The 20,479-nt window shown below is 43.1% G+C and overlaps 1 protein-coding gene and 1 pseudogene across 2 annotated transcripts in view; one reads left to right on the top strand and one right to left on the bottom strand.

Annotated features, from left to right (window-relative positions):
• Positions 1 to 1,906: 1,906 nt before the first annotated feature.
• LOC120855980 lies at positions 1,907 to 2,778 on the bottom strand (annotated as a pseudogene).
• Positions 2,779 to 12,574: 9,796 nt separating this feature from the next.
• The window catches only part of BCL9 (BCL9 transcription coactivator), a 95,267-nt gene continuing 87,362 nt past the window's right edge, over positions 12,575 to 20,479 (top strand). For both annotated transcript variants that reach the window (XM_040230873.1, XM_040230870.1), the window contains exon 1: positions 12,575 to 12,917. The gene's annotated coding sequence lies outside the window, so the exon portion shown is untranslated. The remainder of the gene's footprint in view (positions 12,918 to 20,479) is intronic.

Below are 20,479 nucleotides of genomic sequence, written 5' to 3'. Positions count from 1 at the left end.
TCTTCACTGGACACGGCAGCTATCTGGTCCACCCGTCTATACTTATTCATTCCCAGGCCACCTAATGGGAGTGAGTAAGAGTAGACACGGAAGTAGAAGTATTAAGAACAGCTTCTCCCTAGCCCTTGGAATGAAGACTTGTGAGGTCATACTCCATCCCAGATCCACACATCCCTAGCCCATCTCTGGAGCTCTGAGGAACATCTGATGGTTATAGGAATAACAAGTTACCAAATACCTCCTCTATTAAATTAGCAAAGTGCCTGCTACCTTATACTAGAACCTGGATCACAAGAAGAGGTCAATAAATGTAAGTTGTCATCGTCATCTTCCTCCTTATCATCATTATCAACAACAATCACTATGTGCCAGGGCACCATGCTATGTACTAACATATTTACTTATTTTTTTAAGATGTTTCTTTATTTGTCTGCACCGGGTCTTAGCTGCCACACATGGAATCTTCTGTCTTCCTTGTGGCATGTAGAATCTTCCTTGTTTTTGTGGCATGCAACTCTTAGTTGCAGCATGTGGGATCTAGTTCCCTGACCAGGGATCGAACCTGGGCCACCTGCCTTGGGAACACAGAGTCTTACCACTGGACTGCCAGGGAAGTCCCTACATATTTACCTATAAAGTATGTGTCTTTCCTAATTACAAAAGTAAAAGGTTGTCAGTGTTTAAAAGTTCTAACAAGAAATACGTAAGAATTGAAAGAGTGGTGTGCTGCAAAGCGAGAAAGCACTGGATTCAAACTGACTGCGTTTACATTCTGACTCTACTGACACTAGCTGGGTGATTTGGGATGTCTTACTTAACTCTTCTGAGCCTCTGTTTCCTTATTTGTTTAATAAGGGCAATGATAGTTCTCATATCATAGGACTCCTGAGAAATTTAAATAAGATGTTATAAAGCACTGAGCACAGTGCTTGGCATACAGTGAACAGTCACTATAACTTGGTTATTATTGATATTATTAATGTTGCTGTTTTTAAATCAGTTCAGTCACTCAGTCGTGTCTGAGTGTCTGCATACCCTTGGAGTGCAGAATGCCAGGCTTCTCTTTCCATCACCAACTCCCAGAGCTAACTCAAATTCATGTCCACTGAGTTGATGATGCCATACAACTATCTCAGCCTCTGTCGTCCCCTTCTCCTCCCACCTTCAATCATTCCCAGCATCAGGAGCTTTTCCAATGAGTCAGTTCTTCCCATCAGGTGGCCAAAGTATTGGAGCTTCAGCTTCAGCATCAGTCCTTCCAATGAATATTCAGGACTGATTTCCTTTGGGATTGACTGGTTAGATCTCCTTGCAGTCCAAGTTTTTAAATAAAGTTCTCCATAATTCACATCTCAGAAGTAATTACTACCTATAGCTCTTTGCTTATTTCTTCAGGTTTTTTTCTGTCTATATCAATGTCTTTATATCTGTGTCTGTATATAATATGGGGTCCAAAATACGTAAATAATTCCATGTCTCTTTCTCACTTGACGAGTATTATGGATGATTTTCAAAACAACCCTACAAAGTACATATTAATACACCATTTTGTCTATAAATGGATATCTGATGTAACCTCTCTGAAGGTTGCAACTTCACATCCCAAATGTTCAAAGGAAACCTTTGGAGGCTAAAGTATAAGGCATGGGTCCACAGCCTTTTTCTGCAAAGGGTCAGATAGAAATAGTTTAGACTTTTTAGGCCATGTAGTTTCTGTTGCAACTAGTTAACTCCAAGGTTGCAGTGTGAAAACAACTGTACACAATATGTGGAGGAATAAGGGTGGCTGTGTTCCAATAAAACTTTATTAACAGAGAACAGAATTTGAATTTCATGTTATTTTCACATGTCATGAACGATTACTCTTCTTTTGATTTTTTCCAGACATTATTATTTTTGTTGTTGTTGTTGCAAAAAGCTTTATTGTTTCCATTTGGTCCAAGGCTTGAGAGAGGGCTCCAGGGTGTTAAAAAGCTGCCTAGTGGCTGCAGAGATGGGCTTCAGGCCGCCCTGATGTTAGGTGGGTTCTTCAACGGCCACTGGTCTCCAGAAGCTCCTAGTCGTGCTTGAGGGTGAGCCTTTCGAAAGATACTCGCCCAACCCAGCCTGGGGACCCGCCAGCCTGCGGAGGTTGGTCAGGTGGTCACCCATCTTCTTGATGAGTTTCACTTCCTCATCTAGGAAGTGGTTCTCCAGGAAGTCACAGATGTGGGGGTCTCAGAGGGCAGAAGCCAGGCCATGCAGATCCAACAGGGCTTGATTCAGGTTCTTCTCTACGAGAGGGGCAGCTTCCATAGCGTCCTGGGTTTTACCCCACTCATCTTGAGACGGCGTCTGCACGTCCAGGAAGAGGGCGCGGCCGCCACACTGGTTTTGCAGTTTCAAGAGACACTCCGCGCCCTCGCGCTTCTCCTTGGCCAATTCGCGAAAAAAGTGACCCACACCCTCCAGGGCCACATCGTCGCGGTGGAAATAGAAGCCCAGGGAGAGGTAGGTGTAGGAGGCCCGCAGTTGCATGTTAACCAGGCGGTTGACAGCGGCCTCCACCTCGGTAGAATAATTCTGACGAATCTGGGAGCTCATGATTGGTCGGTAATAAGGAGTTAAAAAATGGTGGCTGGTCCCGGTGATCGCGGACAGCTGAGTGGCTGACTCCGGAGGTTGCGACTGGAGAAAAGGTTGGAGGGTAGTCGGAGGCTGGGGCAAGGGGCGTCCCTGGGTCTGTTCCGTCCAAGCACTGTTGAAGCAAGAGACAGATCCGCGGGGCCGCCGAGCGCACTTCCCAGACATTATTTTAAAATGCAAAAGTTATCCTTAGATTGCAGGCTGTACTGTACAAAAACGCAACGGGCTGGATGTGGCCCATGGATCATAGGGAGCAAACCAGCTTGTCATTCTGAAGCCTGGTTGAAAATTAGAGAGGCAGTGAGGTGTAGAAGTAATATCTTAATATAACCTCCCTGCCTTCTCAGTAGGAAGTACCCTTTCCTCTGCTTGAAATGCATTATCCCACCAAATCCACTAAAATCCCACTCAAGGTTTAGATCATATGCCACATCCTTGGTGAAATCTTCCCAAAATTCCCCTGAAGAAATCAATGCTGTTCCCCTCTCAGATTCTTTTAACACTTCCTTTATAGTACGACACACTGTACTTTTTCCCCCTACCAGAATCCCTACTAGGCCTCAAAGTCCTGTGAGTTCAATTTATTTGATGAACATCTGGAACTAGTACAGTGCTTGGCAACTGAGAAGGATTGGACCAAATTACTGAGCTTCACAATCCCTCTATTAGGTGCAAGAAAAATGAACTCACTAGCACTATTTTAGGAGGAGGGAGAGGGCCTTCCCTGTGGCTCACAGTCAAGAATCTGCCTGGAATGCAAGGGACACAGGAGACTGGGTTCCATCCCTGGGTCAGGAAGATCTTCTGGAGGAGTGCATGACAACCCACTGCGGTATTCTTACCTGGAGAATCCCATGTCCCACAGACAGAGGAGTCTAGCGGGCTACAGTCCCTATGGTCTTGAAGAGTTGGACATGACTGAGCACGCGTGCAGTGGGAGGGAGGGGAGTGATTTAGAATCAGGAACATTTAAAGAACTTAAATTGAGGAAGCCGCCATCAGAGCTAAAAGTAGGGTTTCCTAAGCTGACAACCAGGGATCTTCTCTTTCTCTCTCAGGCCAAATGGACTCCCATCTCTACCTCTTTGACTAGGCTGATATCATTACTTTTTCTTTTCAGGGCAATCCTCTCAATTCAATAGCTCACAGATCAACTAGCTTCTGAGAGCCCTAATTTTACATTTCTGGGAGAGAGAATCTTATTGGCTGGGAGCACTGGATGCATGTTATAAACAAAGTGCTGAAGATTTGAGTGGGTAGTCCAGGAGTCACCGGCCAAGAATGGAGGGAATGTGTTGGGCAGACACCTCTAAATGCCTGTGATACTTGCTGGCTTCATTTGTCTCATGATGGCTTATGTTGTGGTTACTTGTATGCCTGTCTGTCTTTTCCACTATCTAGACAGCATGCTCCTTTAGAACAGGGACAGAGCCTCACTCATTGTCGTGTCCCCAGTTTCAGTACAATGTTTTGCACCCAGCATGTATTAGCAACCACTTATTGCATTGAAAACATCACCTTCTATTCAATCTTTAAGTATCTTTAATCTTTATGAAAGATCCACATTCCATTGCTAGGTAAAAGACATGTGGCATAAAAGATAAATTTTCTTTTCCTGGCTTCTTTTTTTTTTTAATTTTGTTAAATTGTCTTTAGTTCAGATAATTGCATTATTTCCATTCCAGGTTTTCAGAGGTCAAACAACCTCAGGTCCAGATGTACTATGAATACAACTATAATAGTTTCAGAGCAATTATCTCCTTCCAGCTCCACAGGGAGAAGCAACTCGAACTCTGGAGCCAGGCTAGCAAAAAAATCCTTTCATAGAGTCAGCCCAAAGTGAATTCTAGGCCAGTGTGAGCAGAGAATTACTTAGCTGTGGCTAGTGGCCTAGGTATGTGCTGTCTTACCACGCAAAGTCAATCATGCCTGACTCTTTGCAACCCCATGGACTGTAGCCTGCCAGGGTCCTCTGCCCATGGGGATTCTCCAGTCAAGAGTACTGGGGTGGTTGCCATGTCCTCCTCCAGGGGATCTTCCCAACCCAGGGATTGAACCCAGGTCTCCTGCATTTGCAGACAGATTCTCTACTGTCTGAGCCACCAGGGAAGCCTTAGGTATAGCTGCTGCCTATGCTGGCTTCTCCGCAGGTCCCGGAGCAGCTGAGTGCCCCAGATCATACCCGAATCTTTCTGCCCTTTTATCAAGGCCAGGAAAGCTCAGCCTCTGCAACCATCAAGGTCATTCAGGAGAGGCGGCCCTTTCCTGGCTGTCTTGTAACTGCTGGAGAGTTTTTCTCCATCGTTTATTATTTCTCCTCTGATCTGCTCTCTTGAGGGAGAAGTTGCCTCATTGTTTACCAAAACCAGTTGCTCCCACCGGTAGTTCTGCTGCCTCTTTCTGCTCTGATGAGCTGCAAGCTTCAGGCAGAAGTAGATCTCAGGGAAGAGGCATTTCAGACAGTCCACGGCAGATGCACCCTGTGCTGGTTTCTGCCTTCCTTGCCTCAGCTGACATTGATTCCTGAGGCCCTTCTCAGGGTCTTCTGTGCTCCCTTCTATATCCTGGTTAGAAGGGAGAAGACTCAAGACAAAATGGTCTGTCCATCCCACTAAAATGCCAGTTGTATTATTACATACATACTCTGTTCATAACAGACACTCTAAGACTTTCATTGTTGGGGTTCTTAATGTAGCTCAAGGCTGATCTTTCTCCCAAGAGGATGGTACGTGGGTGTGTACATACATGGTGTCACATCTTATGAAATGCATAGAACTCCAATTTATTATTTACCCCCACTAAAATAACAATTATAAAAACCAAATACTTTGAACTCAAGCAAGTCTCTGACTATCCTTGATCACCTAATCAAACTCATTTAAAAGCACCCACAGATCTTTGGCAACAATTAGAGGTTTTTCAGAAAGTTGCCTGGAGAAAGAAAAAAATAAAATAATTGAGCTTTAAAAAGTAGTGTTAAGATCTTCAGTTCAGTCATTCAGTCGTGTCTTTGCATCTCCATGGACTGTAGCACACCAGGCTTCCCTGTCCATCACCAACTCCCAGAGCTTGCTCACACCTATGTCCATCGAGTCGGTGATGCCATCCAACTGTCTCATCCTCTGTTGTCCGCTTCTCCTTCTGCCTTCAATCTTTCCCAGCATCAGGATCTTTTACAATGAGTTGGTTATTCCCATCAAGTGGCCAAAGTATTGGAGCTTCAGTTTCAGAATCAGTCCTTCTAATGAATATTTAGTACTGATTTCCTTTAGGATTAACTGATTTTATTTTTCTGATTTCCTTTAGAATTGGGGGCATTTAATCTGTTGGCCACTTCCAGAATGGTTATCCTCTCAGCCTACCCACCTGTGAGTCTATTCTCCTAATTTATTGCTGTTTAAAAAGAATGAAGAAGCTGTATTCATTTGTTCTGAAGGAGCGAGGAATTTCTATTTCTCACTACAGTGATGGTCTATTTTTACCTGTCATCTCTCACCAGAGTTGAGTAATATGAATCTCTTGTTAATACATGTATTTTAACTTTGTTATTTAAACTAAGTTCTTTAAACATTTTTTTGCCCTGTAAAAACTGTAGTTCGCAATTTTCTGCTGCTCCTGCTACTCCTAACTCACTTCAGTCATGTCCAACTCTGTGTGACCCCATAGATGGCAGCCCACCAGGCTCCTCTGTCCCTGGGATTCTCCAGGCAAGAATACTAGAGTGGGTTGCCATTTCCTTCTCCAATGCATGCATGCATGCTAAGTCGCTTCAGTCGTGTCTGACTCTGTGCGATCCTATGGACCACAGCCCACCAGGCTCCTCCATCTACAGGATTCTCTAGGCAAGAATATTGGAGTGGGTTGCCGTTTCCTTCTCCATTGCAATTTTCTACCCATCTCTTAAAGTCTGAGGGGAAGCATCTTATAGTTTGTGGGTTACCTGGATGCCTTATTCTTCTTTCTTCTAATCTAGCTATTGACCACTAAGTGCTCCATATTGACCTGAAGCTTAACTACGAAAAGAAGATGAGGGAATTCCCTGGCAGTCCAGTAGTTAGGACTCTGTACATCACTGCCAAGAGACTGGGTTCAATCTCTGATCAGGGAACAAAGATTTCACAAGATGCACAGCATGGCAAAAAAAAAAAAAAAAGAGAGAGAGAGAGATGAAATTTAAACTAATAATTTTTCATTTCTAAAACATGAGTTTGTCACAGTGCTTTTCTGAGATGTTTGAACTATGTTGAGGGAACTTTTCAAATAGTATTTTTAAGTAATAGCATTACTTCTCTAAGATGCTCTGTATGGAAAATATTTTCCCTGAGTGCTTGTGTTTGCAGACTAATAGTTCAAGTGGGAAGCTAATAAAGGTTAAACAAATGCTGATGCAATTAGTATGTCCTTTCAATTATCTGTGGTTCAGAAAAGTCAGTGGCAAGATAGACAATATAAAAGAACAGTAAAGAGCAAGAGCTTTGGATCAAACAGAACCAGGTTTTGGGCCCCTTATGTTTACAAGCTGTATGACCTTGGGCAAAGCACTTAATCTCAGCAAGTCTGTAAAATGAGAACTAATATAACATCTAACATTTGTTGATTACTTTTTATGTGCTGGGCACTGGGCTAATTATGTCACATGCATTCATTATCTCATTTCATCCTCAAAATAATCCTATGAGGAAGATGCTATTAATATGCTCATTTACAAATGAAGAAACTGAAACTCAGAAAGGTTGAGTAATTTTTCCTAAATCACAGAGTGGCAGAGTTTGTAACTCAATGCCATGTCTGGCTCTAGAGGCCAAGTACATAAACCACACTATACTGTGTCCCTGTAGTAGTACTCTTCTCATAAGGTGAGTTATGAGGATTAAATGAGATAATGCATGAGAAGAGCATGCCTGGCTCATAGTTAGTGCTCTTATATTCATATTACATATTATTGCATATTAGCAGCTAAAATTTGTATTTGTTTTGTTGTTTAGCTGCTAAGTTGTGTCCAGTTCTTTTGCAACCCCATGGACTGTTGCCCACCGGGCTCCTCTGTCCATGGGATTTCCCACGCAAGAACACTGGAGTGGGCTGCCATTTCCTTCTCCAGGGGATCTTCCAAACCCAGGGATTGAACACTATCTCCTGCACTGGCAAGCGTATTCTTTACCATCGAGTCACCCCTCTTTATTAAGCTCACTGATATAACAGCTCATTACTTCATGATACCAAATGAAGGATCATGAAACTGTGGCTCAGAAAGGTTAAAAGACTTGGCCAAGTTCATTTAGCTTATAAGCACACTGAAACAGGAACTCAAACCTTTTCCTTCCAGAAAACAGAAACCTCACTGTCTTTTAATCATGGTGGGGGGGTATATTTTTATATAATTAATTTAAATTATTATTAGAAGATGTGGCTATTTCCAGATTGAGTTCTAAACTTTCCTGCCTCTAAATTGCTGCTTTATCTTGGTAAATCTTGAAAATTCCTCTGTTTCTCATACTTTGTGCCATCTTTTGCTGTTGTTTGGTTGCCAAGTTGTGTCTGACTCTTTGCAACCCCATGGACTGCAGCATGCCATGCCTCCCTGTCCCTCACCATCTCCCAGAGTTTGCCCAAGTTCATGTCCATTGCCAGCTTTTAGTGCCCCTTTATTTCTCTTGCTCTGAGCGACCTCCAGATCAGGCCTTCCTTACATTAAGGAGTCCTCTAAATTCTAAAACTATCTACCTGCTCCCCTCTCATCTTTCCACTTCACCCTCTAATCTAAATGGGTATTGGGAGCTTCCCTGGTGGTCTGTGGTTAAGAATCCACCTTACAATGCAGGGGACACAGGTTCGATCCCTGGTCCAGGAGGATCCCAATTCCTTGGAGCAACTAAGCCTGAGTGCCACAACTACTGAAGCCGACACACTCTAGAGCCCGTGCTTAGCAACAAGAGAGCCACCCTAATGAGAAGCCCGCACACCTCAATGAAGAGCAGCCTGTGCTAGCTGCAGCTAGAGAAAGCCTGCGCAAAGCAACAAAGACCCACCACAGCCGTACAGTAAAATAAATAAATATTAAGCGAAGACCCAACACAGCCAAACAGTAAAATAAATAAATATTAAGCAGCTATTGGATATGAACTAAGGGTTTGGAGGAAAGCAGATTAATAAAATAATTCACACTGAAGTATAAGAAGCTGATTTCCCTTATCCCTGCTAGAGGTTTGCTTTTTTAAAAGATTATTAGTTTTAGACTCACAGACATAGAGATCAGACTTGTGGTTGTCAAGGGAGAGGAAGGGAGGGAGATGGATGGACTGGGAATTTGGGGTTGGTAGATGCAAACTATTACATTTAGAATGGATAAACAACAAGGAACTACTGTATAGCACAGGGAACTATAATCTCCTGGGATAAACTGTGATTGAAAAAAATATGTTTAAAAAAGAATGTATACATGTGTAAAACTGAGTCACCTTGCTGCACAACACTGTAAATCAACACTTCAATTTTTAAAAAATATTATTAGTTGTGCATGTACATTCATCTTGCAGTGAGACAAAATAAAGTGAAAATAGCTGCTATGTAGAAGGTAGTTTGGAAGTGATGTGCCATAATATGGGAAGACCAAGCCAACAAGAGTCTTTCTTCCCCAATCCTTTCATGCCACTGACCTCTCCAGTGCACATATATACACATGCATCCAAACACACATTGTATCAGCTACCTTGGCTGCTAATCTTTTCCTCATCAAATGGACAGTTATTAGAATGATGGCATTTCCGCCCTGGAGAGGGTTGTAAAGCTAATGTCATTAGTTCATTATGTAATTGAGGATGCAAGGGCCTGGTGAGTGGTAGAATTGGCACTAGGTCTTCTGCCCAAGAGTCTAGGGTATTTTCTTCTACAGTCCATGCTTAGCATTCAGAAGTCTCAAAAAATAAACTCAGGAACACTCATTGACCTTGTTCACTTATCCACTTGGATTGTCTTTTCTTTCTTTGGACTTGGTAGGTAGAAGTCCTCACTGCCAGAGGGAAGATAATCTGACCTGCTCTTCCTGCCAGTGTTCTGACCCGGAGGCTGGAGAGGCTCTGTCCTCTACCAAGCAGGGCTGTAGAGGAATTCGAAAACTGGGGCCATCTAGGGGCACTGGTACATGCTTTTTGCTTCATTAGCTACTCATGGAGATCATTGAATATATGGGGATTATTACTGCCTCTCTCCCCTTTCTCTCACTGAGCAGTTAGATTTTTCACTCTCATAATTGAAACTACTCTTTTCACTTCTTCAGCAGTATCAGCAGACTTGGGGAGAGCCTGGTCTCCGGGGAGGCAGGCTGCCTGGGGCCATAGCTCAGCTAGCACTTCCTGACTGAGTGAACTTAGCCTGTTACTGAACCTTTGTGCCTCAGCTTCTTCATCTGGAAAACAGGAACAATAACAGTGTATACCTTATGGGGTTGTTTAATATATGTACCTGCTCATTACATGTTACCAATCGTCACCATCAATATTACCAACAACTTGGGGGTGTTTTTAGTTTGCTTTGTACATTTTTTAAGGAGGAGAAGGCTTTCTGGTCTTAGCTGCCTTTCTCTGTTGCCTGGCAATCAGTAAATCATACAATCATTAAAGGTCAAGCTGACCCTTTATGCAATTCTTGCCTAGAAGGCCTCATTGTATATAGTGAGTCACCACCACGGAGAAGTGGACGGTGAGTCAGTAGTCTGTTAAGGAGAGGTCAGAAGGTCCCCTGGCTCAAAGTGAGAGGATCCAAACCTAGCTCTGGGGTGCAGAAAGAAACAGGGCTCTTCTATGGCTGAGTGGACTTGGGGTGCCATGGAGAACATGTGCTACCCAGATCAGAGGCCGCTTTAAAACCACACAGACCTGAGTCTGATTTCAGCTCCATCTCTACCTTGCTGTGTGACCTCCGGCAAGTTATTTAGCCTCTCTGTGCTTCATTTTTTATCATCTGTAAATAGAGATGGTCTTAAAAGAAGTGACTTCATGGTATAAATGCTTGGAAAATGCTGAGAATCAAGTAAATACTTAATCCAAAGGAATTATTTTCATTATCATCATGCATGTGGATCGGAACAGACAGTTAAAAGGATCTGCCATAAAGGAGAAAGGGAAAAGGAAGTAGGAACAAGGATGTGTCTGATGTGGTAAGTTTTACGTAGTGACAAGCCATTTAGCTAGTTTTAAAAACATATATTTATTTGTTTATTGGCTGTGCTGGGACTTCTTTTGCTGTGTGGGCTTTTCTCTACTTGTGGTGAGCAAGAGCTAGTCTCTAGATGTGGCGTGCTGGCTTCTCTTGTGGAGCACCGGCTCTAGGGCGTGCAGGCTTCAGTAGCTGCTGCATATGGGCTCTGTAGTTGCGGCTCCCCGGCTCTAGCACAGAGCTCAAGAGTTGTGGCACACAGGCTTATATGCTCCAAGGATCAGAGGGCGAACCCATGTTTCCTGCATTGGCAGGCGTATTCTTTACCTCTGGGCCATCAGGGAAGCCTTTAGCTAGTCTTAAATGTAAAAAGTCATAATTTAGTTCTTATTGCACCCCAGCAAAGGAATAAGTGATGTGTGTTCACATAATTTGCATGTGGACTAGAGTACAAGAGACCTTCCTGCAAAACCACAGATCTGGTAGCTCCAGTTAGGAGTTGAGCTCCCATTCAGGTCCTGCCTATAGAAGGGTGACCATCCCAGCCCTGGCAAAGGAGACCTTATCAGGTTTATAACTCCACAAGAGGCTAAAAATACGAATGTCACACAATCATCCTGTCCTTCTTCTTGATCTCAATTGGCTCTCCTGATTTCATGCCATCTGCAAATTTGCACATCCTTTGTGCTTCTTTTTGCTCACATTTTATGCCTTCTTTTGCCATCTCATTTACTCGGCATGTTTCAATCTCTGGGCTTCCATTTTTCTTCTTCCTTTCTCATGCAGTGTTTTTTTTTTCTCCCTCCTCTCTTTCTCTTCCCTCCTTTACACCCCCACCTTCCTCCTCCCTCCACACCAATCAAATTCCTGCTTGCTTCTTGCCATATTCATTATTCTACCTCATTCCCCCTTCATTCCTCGAAAACAGCTCACAGAGACTCACCCTTCCCCCCTCCAACTCGCTATGCCCACCCTCCATAAATTCCAGCAGCCTGGCAATCAGTAACTTTCGCATCACACTTCACAGCTCTCAGAGTTTACACTACTTGTTACTATTCTCCTTGCTACCGCTCTCTAGGGTTTCTACAAAAAAAAAAAAAATCCACTTAAAAATATCTTAGGTACAAGTTGAACCCACAGTTAAGTTTACTCGCGCACATTTACACATTTCCTGGTTTTATTTTAACTAGTGGTTCAGGTTTAGGCTCCATTATGCAGTGAAGAAAGACTAGCTCCATAGGGAACACTTTTTTTTTTTTTTTTCCTACTATGAAGAAGAAAACCATCTAAACATTTCAACAGAAACCCCAGCCCTGGGTCCACCCACTCTTATCTCCCCACTCCCCCAAGCTGCAGCTGACCGGCCGCGGCTTTTTCCTTTGTGGAGTCATTGATTTCACTGTTTCTGGAGCTCAGACTGCCTCCCAGTGTGTGTCTGTGTGCACACGTGTGTGGCCACTGCTGTTTTTGCAGGGGGCTCACCTCTCTTCTGCCATTTTACCAGGACACAGGAGGCGGCTCTCCGTCTCCCTCTCTTTCTCTCCCTGCCCCCAACTCAGCCTAGGCTTTTTCCTGTCTCTTAACTCCACCAGTACAGCAGCAACTAGCTGAGCTGCTTGCGTGAGAGAGAAAGAGAGCGCGCGCGCGCGCGCACGCGTGTGTGTGTGTGTGTGTGTGTGTGTGTGTTTGCCTGCGCAGCTAGGCCAAGCCTGCGAGCCTGCCTGTCACTGGAGAGTTTTAGTTTGCATTCAGAAGAAAGGAGGAGGGGAGGCAAGGAAGGGGGAGGAAAAGGTGGAGGGGGGAGGAGTGGGGGGGCCACTGAGGAGGGAGGGAGAATGTCTTGTTTGTGGCTTGTCAGCAATTGCTTGAGACAAGCTTCCATGTGTGAAAGCTACTTGGCATGAATGCCTGGGCCGTACCAAGTGTCACCGCAGCAAGAGGGGGAGTCAGAAGAAAAACAGATCAGACCAGAGCAGACAATAGGCCCCTAAAGTGTTCCCCCTAAGTTGCTTTGATGTTGTCCTAGTGTCTTGATACCAGGAGGCCAGGGATTGCAGGAAAAGGGTCTTTTTTGTCTTCATTCACTTTCCCCCCTCAGTTTCTGAAATGATTCTCCAGAATTTCTCCTCATAAAAAAGGTAAGAGCCCTAACAATTCCTTCTTCTGTGGCAGGCTGGTTCGCCCGTGCCTGGAAGTGGGGGTCTCATTCCTGCGCTGCTCAGGAGGAGCGCTGGGAGCCTGCGATTGGAGCTCTAGCCTTGCCCCTGGAAGTCTTTGCAGGCGCTCCGGGCTGGGGATGGCCCCCTCTTTCTAGGGAACCCCAGTAACACGATCTGCGCCTCTGGGTTGATGGGGGAGAAGGGGTGGATGGAGAGGAATGGGAGGAGGGTGTGAGATTGGAGGGCGTGAAGGGGGGAAAGAGAGAGAGCAGCCTGAAAGAGAGGCAGAGAAGGGCAGAGCCCTCGTTCAGAGCAGCCCCAACCAGGAGCCCAAGGAGGGCCTCCTTGCAAGCTTGCGCTGTGCATTCTCAGGCTGAGCAGGGGCTGGCGGGGGCTCCGCCGAGTGCCTGCAGAGATTACACGGAGCTTTGTGTGTGTGCGAGTGTGCCTGTGTGCGTGTGCGTGTGTGTGGACTTCCCACACCCTGCCCTGGCGTGCCTCGTCGTGAAGGGGAGGTACCCCCATCCTTACCACCCGAGCCCATACTCTCCGGGAGGAAGAGCGGCATGGCAGGCAAGGAGGGAGGCTGAGAGAACTCTGTCGCAAGACAATCCAGAAACTTTTCCCGTCTCAGGGATCTCTCTGGTGTAGAGACCGTGAAGGAGTTGTGGGCGGCCCCGTGCCTCAGTTTCCCCAGCTGTAAAATCCAGAGAGCCGCCTGGGGATGGTGCCCGCCTCTCTGGGATCCGGTAAAAACGGAACAGATACCCTTCTGTCTCAAATGCGTTGAGAAATCTTCGAGCTAGCAATGCTGTGGCATCACAAAGTAGAAGTGTTATCATTGTTCTTGATCGTCATCATCATGATAATAAAACCATCATTAAGACACCCTGAGACAAATAGACCGGGAACACAGATCAAGTGTCTCAGCATTTCTAAGGAAACAAAAAGCCTTTTTCCACCTGTTGGCTTCTGTCCTTTTCTCTTGTGTCTTTTCCTTAGATTTATTGGCCGATTTGTACAGAGAATGGGGTAGGAGGGGTTGGGTTTTCCCCTTTTCTCCTCCCTGGTACATATTTAAAAAAAAAAGAAGAAGAAGGTCAATGTAAGATGCTCGAGAGAGAAAATGTGTCTCCCTTTATAGGAGTTTTTTCAAAACCTTCTGTTTTCTGGCTCTAGCAGGGCATGCAGACACATCTGTAAACTCTGCCTTGGAGGTTAAAGATTTTTATTATGGCTTCTAGAGATTAAATGAGATTTATTTACAAATGCTGTTTATCAGAAAGTAAATATCTTAACTGTGTGTGTGTGAGGGTAAGAATGTGAAGGTTGTTTACTCACTGGTGGTTTTGTGGATAAAACCTTTGCTTTTTAAAGTGACATCTTGAGAGGTGGGACTAGAGGACTAAAATCAGTGCCTAATATTAATTTTAAAAAATTTTAAGAAAAAAATATGTCTGCTTATTTTCTCAAATTGTGGGTTTCCTTTCTTCTGTTCTTATACAGTGATTGTTTCAAGGCTCTCAGTTGTTTCTCTCTCTGAATTCTCTGGGGGAATTTCTCTTTCTTACCTAATTCTAGGTTTTCTGTGACTCTCCTACTTGTCCATAAAAAAAAATCTGTAAAAGTCTGAGAGGCTGTGCTTCCTTCCATTCTAACTGCAAATGTTTATCGGACCGACTCCCTGTGATAGCTAGAGATTGAAGCAAAGCACCAGCTCTGGTTGAGAATATTTATGTTCTTCCCATTGAGGCCTAGATAGCCTGACTTCTGGGTGTGGAAAAGGATGAAGAGAAGGTATTAACTGGCTTGGATCTGGCAAGAAGTCACCCCCCGCCCCATAACATTTCACTGAACCAGAACTGAACTTCATATTTTAGAAATTGTTTTCAACTTTGTAAGCAGAAGGTCTTACCATGGTTTGTCTCTGGCAAGATTTCAGGGTCCAGAAATCTTCCTAAAAAGTTAGAATTTCAGAACTGCAAGGGAAAAGAAAGATTATTCCTCAAGTTTTAAATGAGGACACGAAAGCCTAGAGAAGATCATCAATGATCTGAAGGGGCTCAAAGCAAGTGTGGTTGCATCTGGACCATACCCTGGGGTTCAGAGTGCTCTGCAGGTCAGTTGTTATGCCAACCATCCTTCCCTGACCTCCACATTTGATTTTGTCTGTCCCAGCATTGAGCCAGCCAAAGATGAGCACCTTTTGGAGTTTTGCCTGCTGTACTGAGTTGTAGCAGCACACTCAGCCCTGCTCATGGCACAGACGTGGCAAATATGCGTCACAACATGAATTTGCATAAATTCATACATGTATTCATTTGTTTATTCAACTAATATTCAGGGGCACTTGCTATGTGCTGAGCATCTTGCTGAGAACTGAGGATGTGGGAAAGAACAGGCCAGATGCACCTATACTTCTCTCAAAAAACTTGCAGTCTTATTGGTGTAATCAACATGAACCACACAAAGTAGTAATTATAATATTGATAATATACATTGAACGGCTTGCAGATGCTGTTACGCAGGGCATAAAGTTGTATAAGTCATTGACCTGAAGTTTGTAATTAGACATAAACTGTCTTTTTGGCTTTGTGGCTAGGTTATTACCCCTGGCCAACTTCCATTCCCTGGTAGCATTTCCACTCACATAGAGTCCAGTGATTGTAAAGACAGCAGAAAATTCCCTCTTTCTCTTTCCCTCCACCCTCCTCCACACAATACAAAAGAGTCACAAATATGTCTGCTAACCCTTTATACATATACTATTAAATAACTTCATACTCATTGTGAGCCAGCCTATTTAACAGTCATTATCTGGGTGATTCACATTAGCTATAGCCTCTGTGCACGGTTAAACCAAATAGACATTGGAGGGGACATGTGTTTAGGGAGACTCTTGCTTGTCTCATTGCACTTGTTCTATAGTTCTTCCAGTTGATACTAAACACTTAGCTGCAGGACACATCACCATTATCACTGTCATCTTAGAATTCCAAAGATATTTGTGTACAAAATGGCTTTTCCCATTCCTACCAACAAGCACACATATCTAAAAAGCGGGGGTGAGGGGGGAATTAAAGCCTCTTCAGTGGGTCCACTTTTGGTTGGTTTGTTAAAATATCACTGGTTTTATGAAGTCAAAGGTAGGAGAATTCCCTCAACTCCCACGTTTATGGTCTTGTTTGGGGAGAATATTTTGGTGAAATGCCAGTCATTTCTTTGGAGGCAGATTTGTGTTAACGCTTATACCACCATTTTCTACATTGTGTCTTTTTCTGGTACTCACACGTGTGAAGTCTTCAATGTTGTCAATCCATCCTTATTTAGATTAATTTAGTAGTTTAAAAGGAAGACAGATATGCCCACCCACACATAAATCATAGGTTTGGTGCCTATCCTCTGGGAACCCACACAGGTTGTGTGGTCAAGTCATGTGAATAAGAGGCATTTCTATGTACCCATTGTTGCTAGGCAGCGAGGGTAGTTGTAGCAGCTACCCTTTCCGGAGCTTGGGTAGTCGTCTGCATTTGGCACCTGTGGCCATTGCCTTCTGTGAGCTGTATGACTTCATTTGCAAGTCTTTGATCACTTCTGAGGCACTCCCCCCCCAACTCTGTGTTACTCACTGGGGAGCTGTCTCTGGGGGAGGCAGTCTGAGTTGCCTTGGAAGGGTAATCCAAAGAGAGGAGTAATCTGAGTGGGGAGTTAAACAGTGAATAAAACAAGAATCTGGTTGGGGAAAACATTTAACAGAGCTAGGGAGCCAGACAACAGTGATCCTGGTCATCCTTACCTCTAGAGAAATAAGAACAAAGATTGTGATGATATTTTAAAAAGGTACAGTGGGTGGATACTTGCATAAATAAAAGTGCTAGAGCCTTTAGTCCTGCTGAAAGAAAAGAAAGTGAAGTTGCTCAGTCGTATCCAACTCTTGGCGACCCCATGGACAGTAGCCTGCACCAAGCTCCTCCATCCATGGGATTTTCTAGGCAAGAGTACTGGAGTGGGTTGCTGTTTCCTTCTCCAGGGAATCTTCCCAACCCAGGGATCCAACCCAGGTCTCCCTCATTGTAGACAGACGCTTTACCGTCTGAGCCACCAGGGAAGTCCTGCTGAAGGTAAAACCAATACAACATGCAAGACATTCCTCAAATGACTTAGATACAAATACTGCTTTTGCATGTAGTTTTATTGAAGGGAATTTTGTGTCCTCCCAACCCCCAAGAGACATACATATAAGATGTAACATGGAAATTTTCTACATTTCTTTTAAGTCTTGACATTTTGATGCAGTTTAAAATGATATCTGCTTAGTCCTCTATTATAATTTTTTTTTTCTATTTTTGATCGCACCATGTGGCATTTGGTATCTTAGTTCCCCACCAGGGGTCAAACCTGTACCTGGTGCAGTGGAAGCATGGTGTCTTAATCACTAGACCACCAGGGAAGTCCCAGACTTCTCTTGTATTAATAATATTGTTTAGTTAAGTACTGTTGTTGTCCTTCTGTTTATTTGAGTAAGGTTATGTGACTCACTTAAAGACGCACAAGAAAATAAGGGACAAGATGGCCATCTGATTAAATCTCCCGATTAGACTAAATCTCTTCAAGAGTTGAGAAGCAAAGAAGTGAGGCAATCACCATGCTATTCAGGTCAAAGGTACTGTGTTGAGAGGGCATTGAGATAGCTGCCTTAGTTTTTAAAATATATTTATTTAATTTTTGGCTGTGTCGAGTCTTGGTTGTATCGTGAGGGCTCTCTTGTTGAGGCACAGAGGCTCAGTTTCCCCATGGTAAGTGGGATCTTAGTTCCCCAACCAGGGATTGAATCACGTCCTCTGCATTGAAAGACAGATTTTTAACCACTGGACCTGCAGGGAAGTTCCTGACTGCCTTAGTTTTGGCCCCTTTTTTAAAGACTAAGATTTAGAATGTTGATCAAAAGAAAGGAATTCTCCAATTCTAATTTAATTATTGGGCTTCCCTGGTGGCTCAGATGGTAAAGAATCCACTTGCAATGCAGGAGACCTGGGTTCGATCCCTGGGTTGGGAAGATCCCCTGGAGGAGGGCATGGCAACCCACTCCAGTACTCTTGCCTGGAGAATCCCCATGGACAGAGGAGCTTGGCAGGCTGCATGCAGTCCATGGGGTTGTAAAGAGTTGGACACAACTGAGTGACTAAGCACACAAGTTAATAATTACTTTTTTTTTTTTTTTTTTTTGCTAAGTACATTGGACCAGTTTCTGGTGTTGGTTTTGCCAATCTATTTCTCTGGAAGTCTTATAGAATGAAGTGCTGTGCTTTGCTAAGTCACTTTAGTCATGTCTGACTCTGCTACCACATGGACTATATATAGCCTGCCAAGCTTCTCTGTCCATGGGATTCTCCAGACAAGAATACTGGAGTGGGTTGCCATGCTATCCTCTAGGGGAACTTCCTGACCCAGGGATCAAACCCACGTCTCAGGTCTCCTGAATTGGCAGGTGGATTCTTTACCATTAGTGCCACCTGGAAAACCCCTGTAGAATGAAGGGATTGGACTAAATCCTCTCTAAATTCCATTCCAGTTCTGTTGTTCAGTATTTCTGACTCTATGAATAGGATCTTCCATGAGTCTGGTCTTTCAGTCACCTTACACAAGGCCTAATTCAAAAATTATGGTTAACAAAAGGGAAAATGTGAATTTTATGGGTGTATGAGATTTGTTCCTGTACATCCAAACTGTGTTGACATTTTGAAGTGGAAAGCACAATAAGGAAAAGTAGGATTTTATCTTATGAATTTCAAGAGAATTTGCCAGTCGGCATGCAGACACATGTGGAAGGAGACTTAAGAACCATTTTCAAAAGACATGCATTTTGAGTACGTCTTTCTGTATAATAAGTATGAATTTAAAATGGCCGGACACTTGGTACATCTCTTAGCTTCACTATTCTCATGCTTTTTCATAGAAATTGTGCAATTCCTTTTTGCATTGTGTTTACATGTTGTTTTGAGGATGCAAGGGACCAATTTAAGCAATTATAGTGTTTATGATACACGCTGTGTGTTTAATGTTATGCTTTTGGGGATGACAGGACTGTTGATGATCTTTATGATAATGCAACTCCTGACGGATATTGCTGAAGACTTGCTGATGTGATGACAAATAAATAAATAAATTTATGTGTGCATATATATATGTATATATATATATGATATGTTTAGAATGTGAGTAATAAATTGCTTCTAAAGTGCACCCAAGAGTGGGACAAAAAACGAGAGTAAATGACGTTTTTATTAATCATGTTTTCTATGAGTAATTCCGTGCACTGTTCTTTTGAAATTGGTTAAAGATTTGGAAAGATATAATTGGAAAATTTCACATAGCAGCTTTTAATGCAATTTTTAGAATCCCAGAGTAGGTTCTTCTGCCATGTTTTAGAAATATCATCTTGGCTTGTTGCAAGAGTGACGAGTTCAAGGCTGCTTTGACAACTAGTAAATCACTGACTCTCTTTGAATTGGTCTTATTTTCTATCTGAAAAAAAAATAGTGTATAAGATATAATTACTTTCTATCTGGAGAAGAGAATTTTGAAAACAACATATAATGATTTTTTTCACTTATATTGTTCTTTCATTCTTGGTTGCTTAAATTTTCTAATTTTGGGTATTTTGCTTAATCTTACACATCAATCCTTAGAAGTAGATGTATAGGAGAAAGGCATTATTGACTTTAAAGATGGAAAAACAGAAATAGGTTTGTAGAATAGTATAATAGCATGCTTTTTAGAATATAAGAATATACTCTGTAGATATACGTGAAATGTTTGGTTATTGGTGAGTGTTAAACTATTATGGAAAATAATATTCTACATATTATTGTGGTCAACTAATTTTTAATAATATAAATGATTATCAAAAGTGTTTTTATGATATTCATTTGAAGATTCAAAATGCCTCTAATCTAAAGGTTTGGAGAACTTTACTGATTTCCATGAAAGCCAGAATCACTCTTTTTCTTGAAAAATAAATGCACAAATTCAAAATTAACAGTAATGTAATGACAGTTGAAAGAAGCCAAACCTTTATTTGCTCAGAAGAGAAACTTGTGAATCTTGAGGTTACTTTATCTTGCCTAACACTAGATCTATTGGACTGTCTATTATGCTTGGGGCTTGTGTAGTTAGTACATGTTTGAGGAGGAAATCTTTGCAGAGGGTCTATGGACAAGGGACTTTTTGAATGCAGGTGCAGGACACACTCACCCTAAGGATGCCTGGAGTGGTGAATTATTATATAGAAATCCATGATATACTGGGCTGTTTAAGACAACCATACTCTAAAGAAGGCAGAATTTTAGTTCTTGTGCCAGTTCCCAGGTCTTCTGCCTTGTCTTTTCCAAGCCAACTCCCGCTGCTCCTTCAAGATCATCCTGGCCATTTCTTCTGGGAAGTTCCTTAGTGTCCAAGGAACAAAGCACCCTGCCTCTGCTCCTGGGCTGGTCGTGCACTTATGTGGCCCTCATCACACTGCACTGGAATAACCTGGCTTC

The sequence above is a fragment of the Oryx dammah genome, unplaced genomic scaffold, assembly GCF_014754425.2.
Source record: "Oryx dammah isolate SB20612 unplaced genomic scaffold, SCBI_Odam_1.1 HiC_scaffold_28, whole genome shotgun sequence".
In the NCBI taxonomy this organism is placed as follows: Eukaryota; Metazoa; Chordata; class Mammalia; order Artiodactyla; family Bovidae; genus Oryx; species Oryx dammah.
Note: the sequence above shows the minus strand (reverse complement) of the source record. Positions and strands in the feature narration are given on the sequence as shown.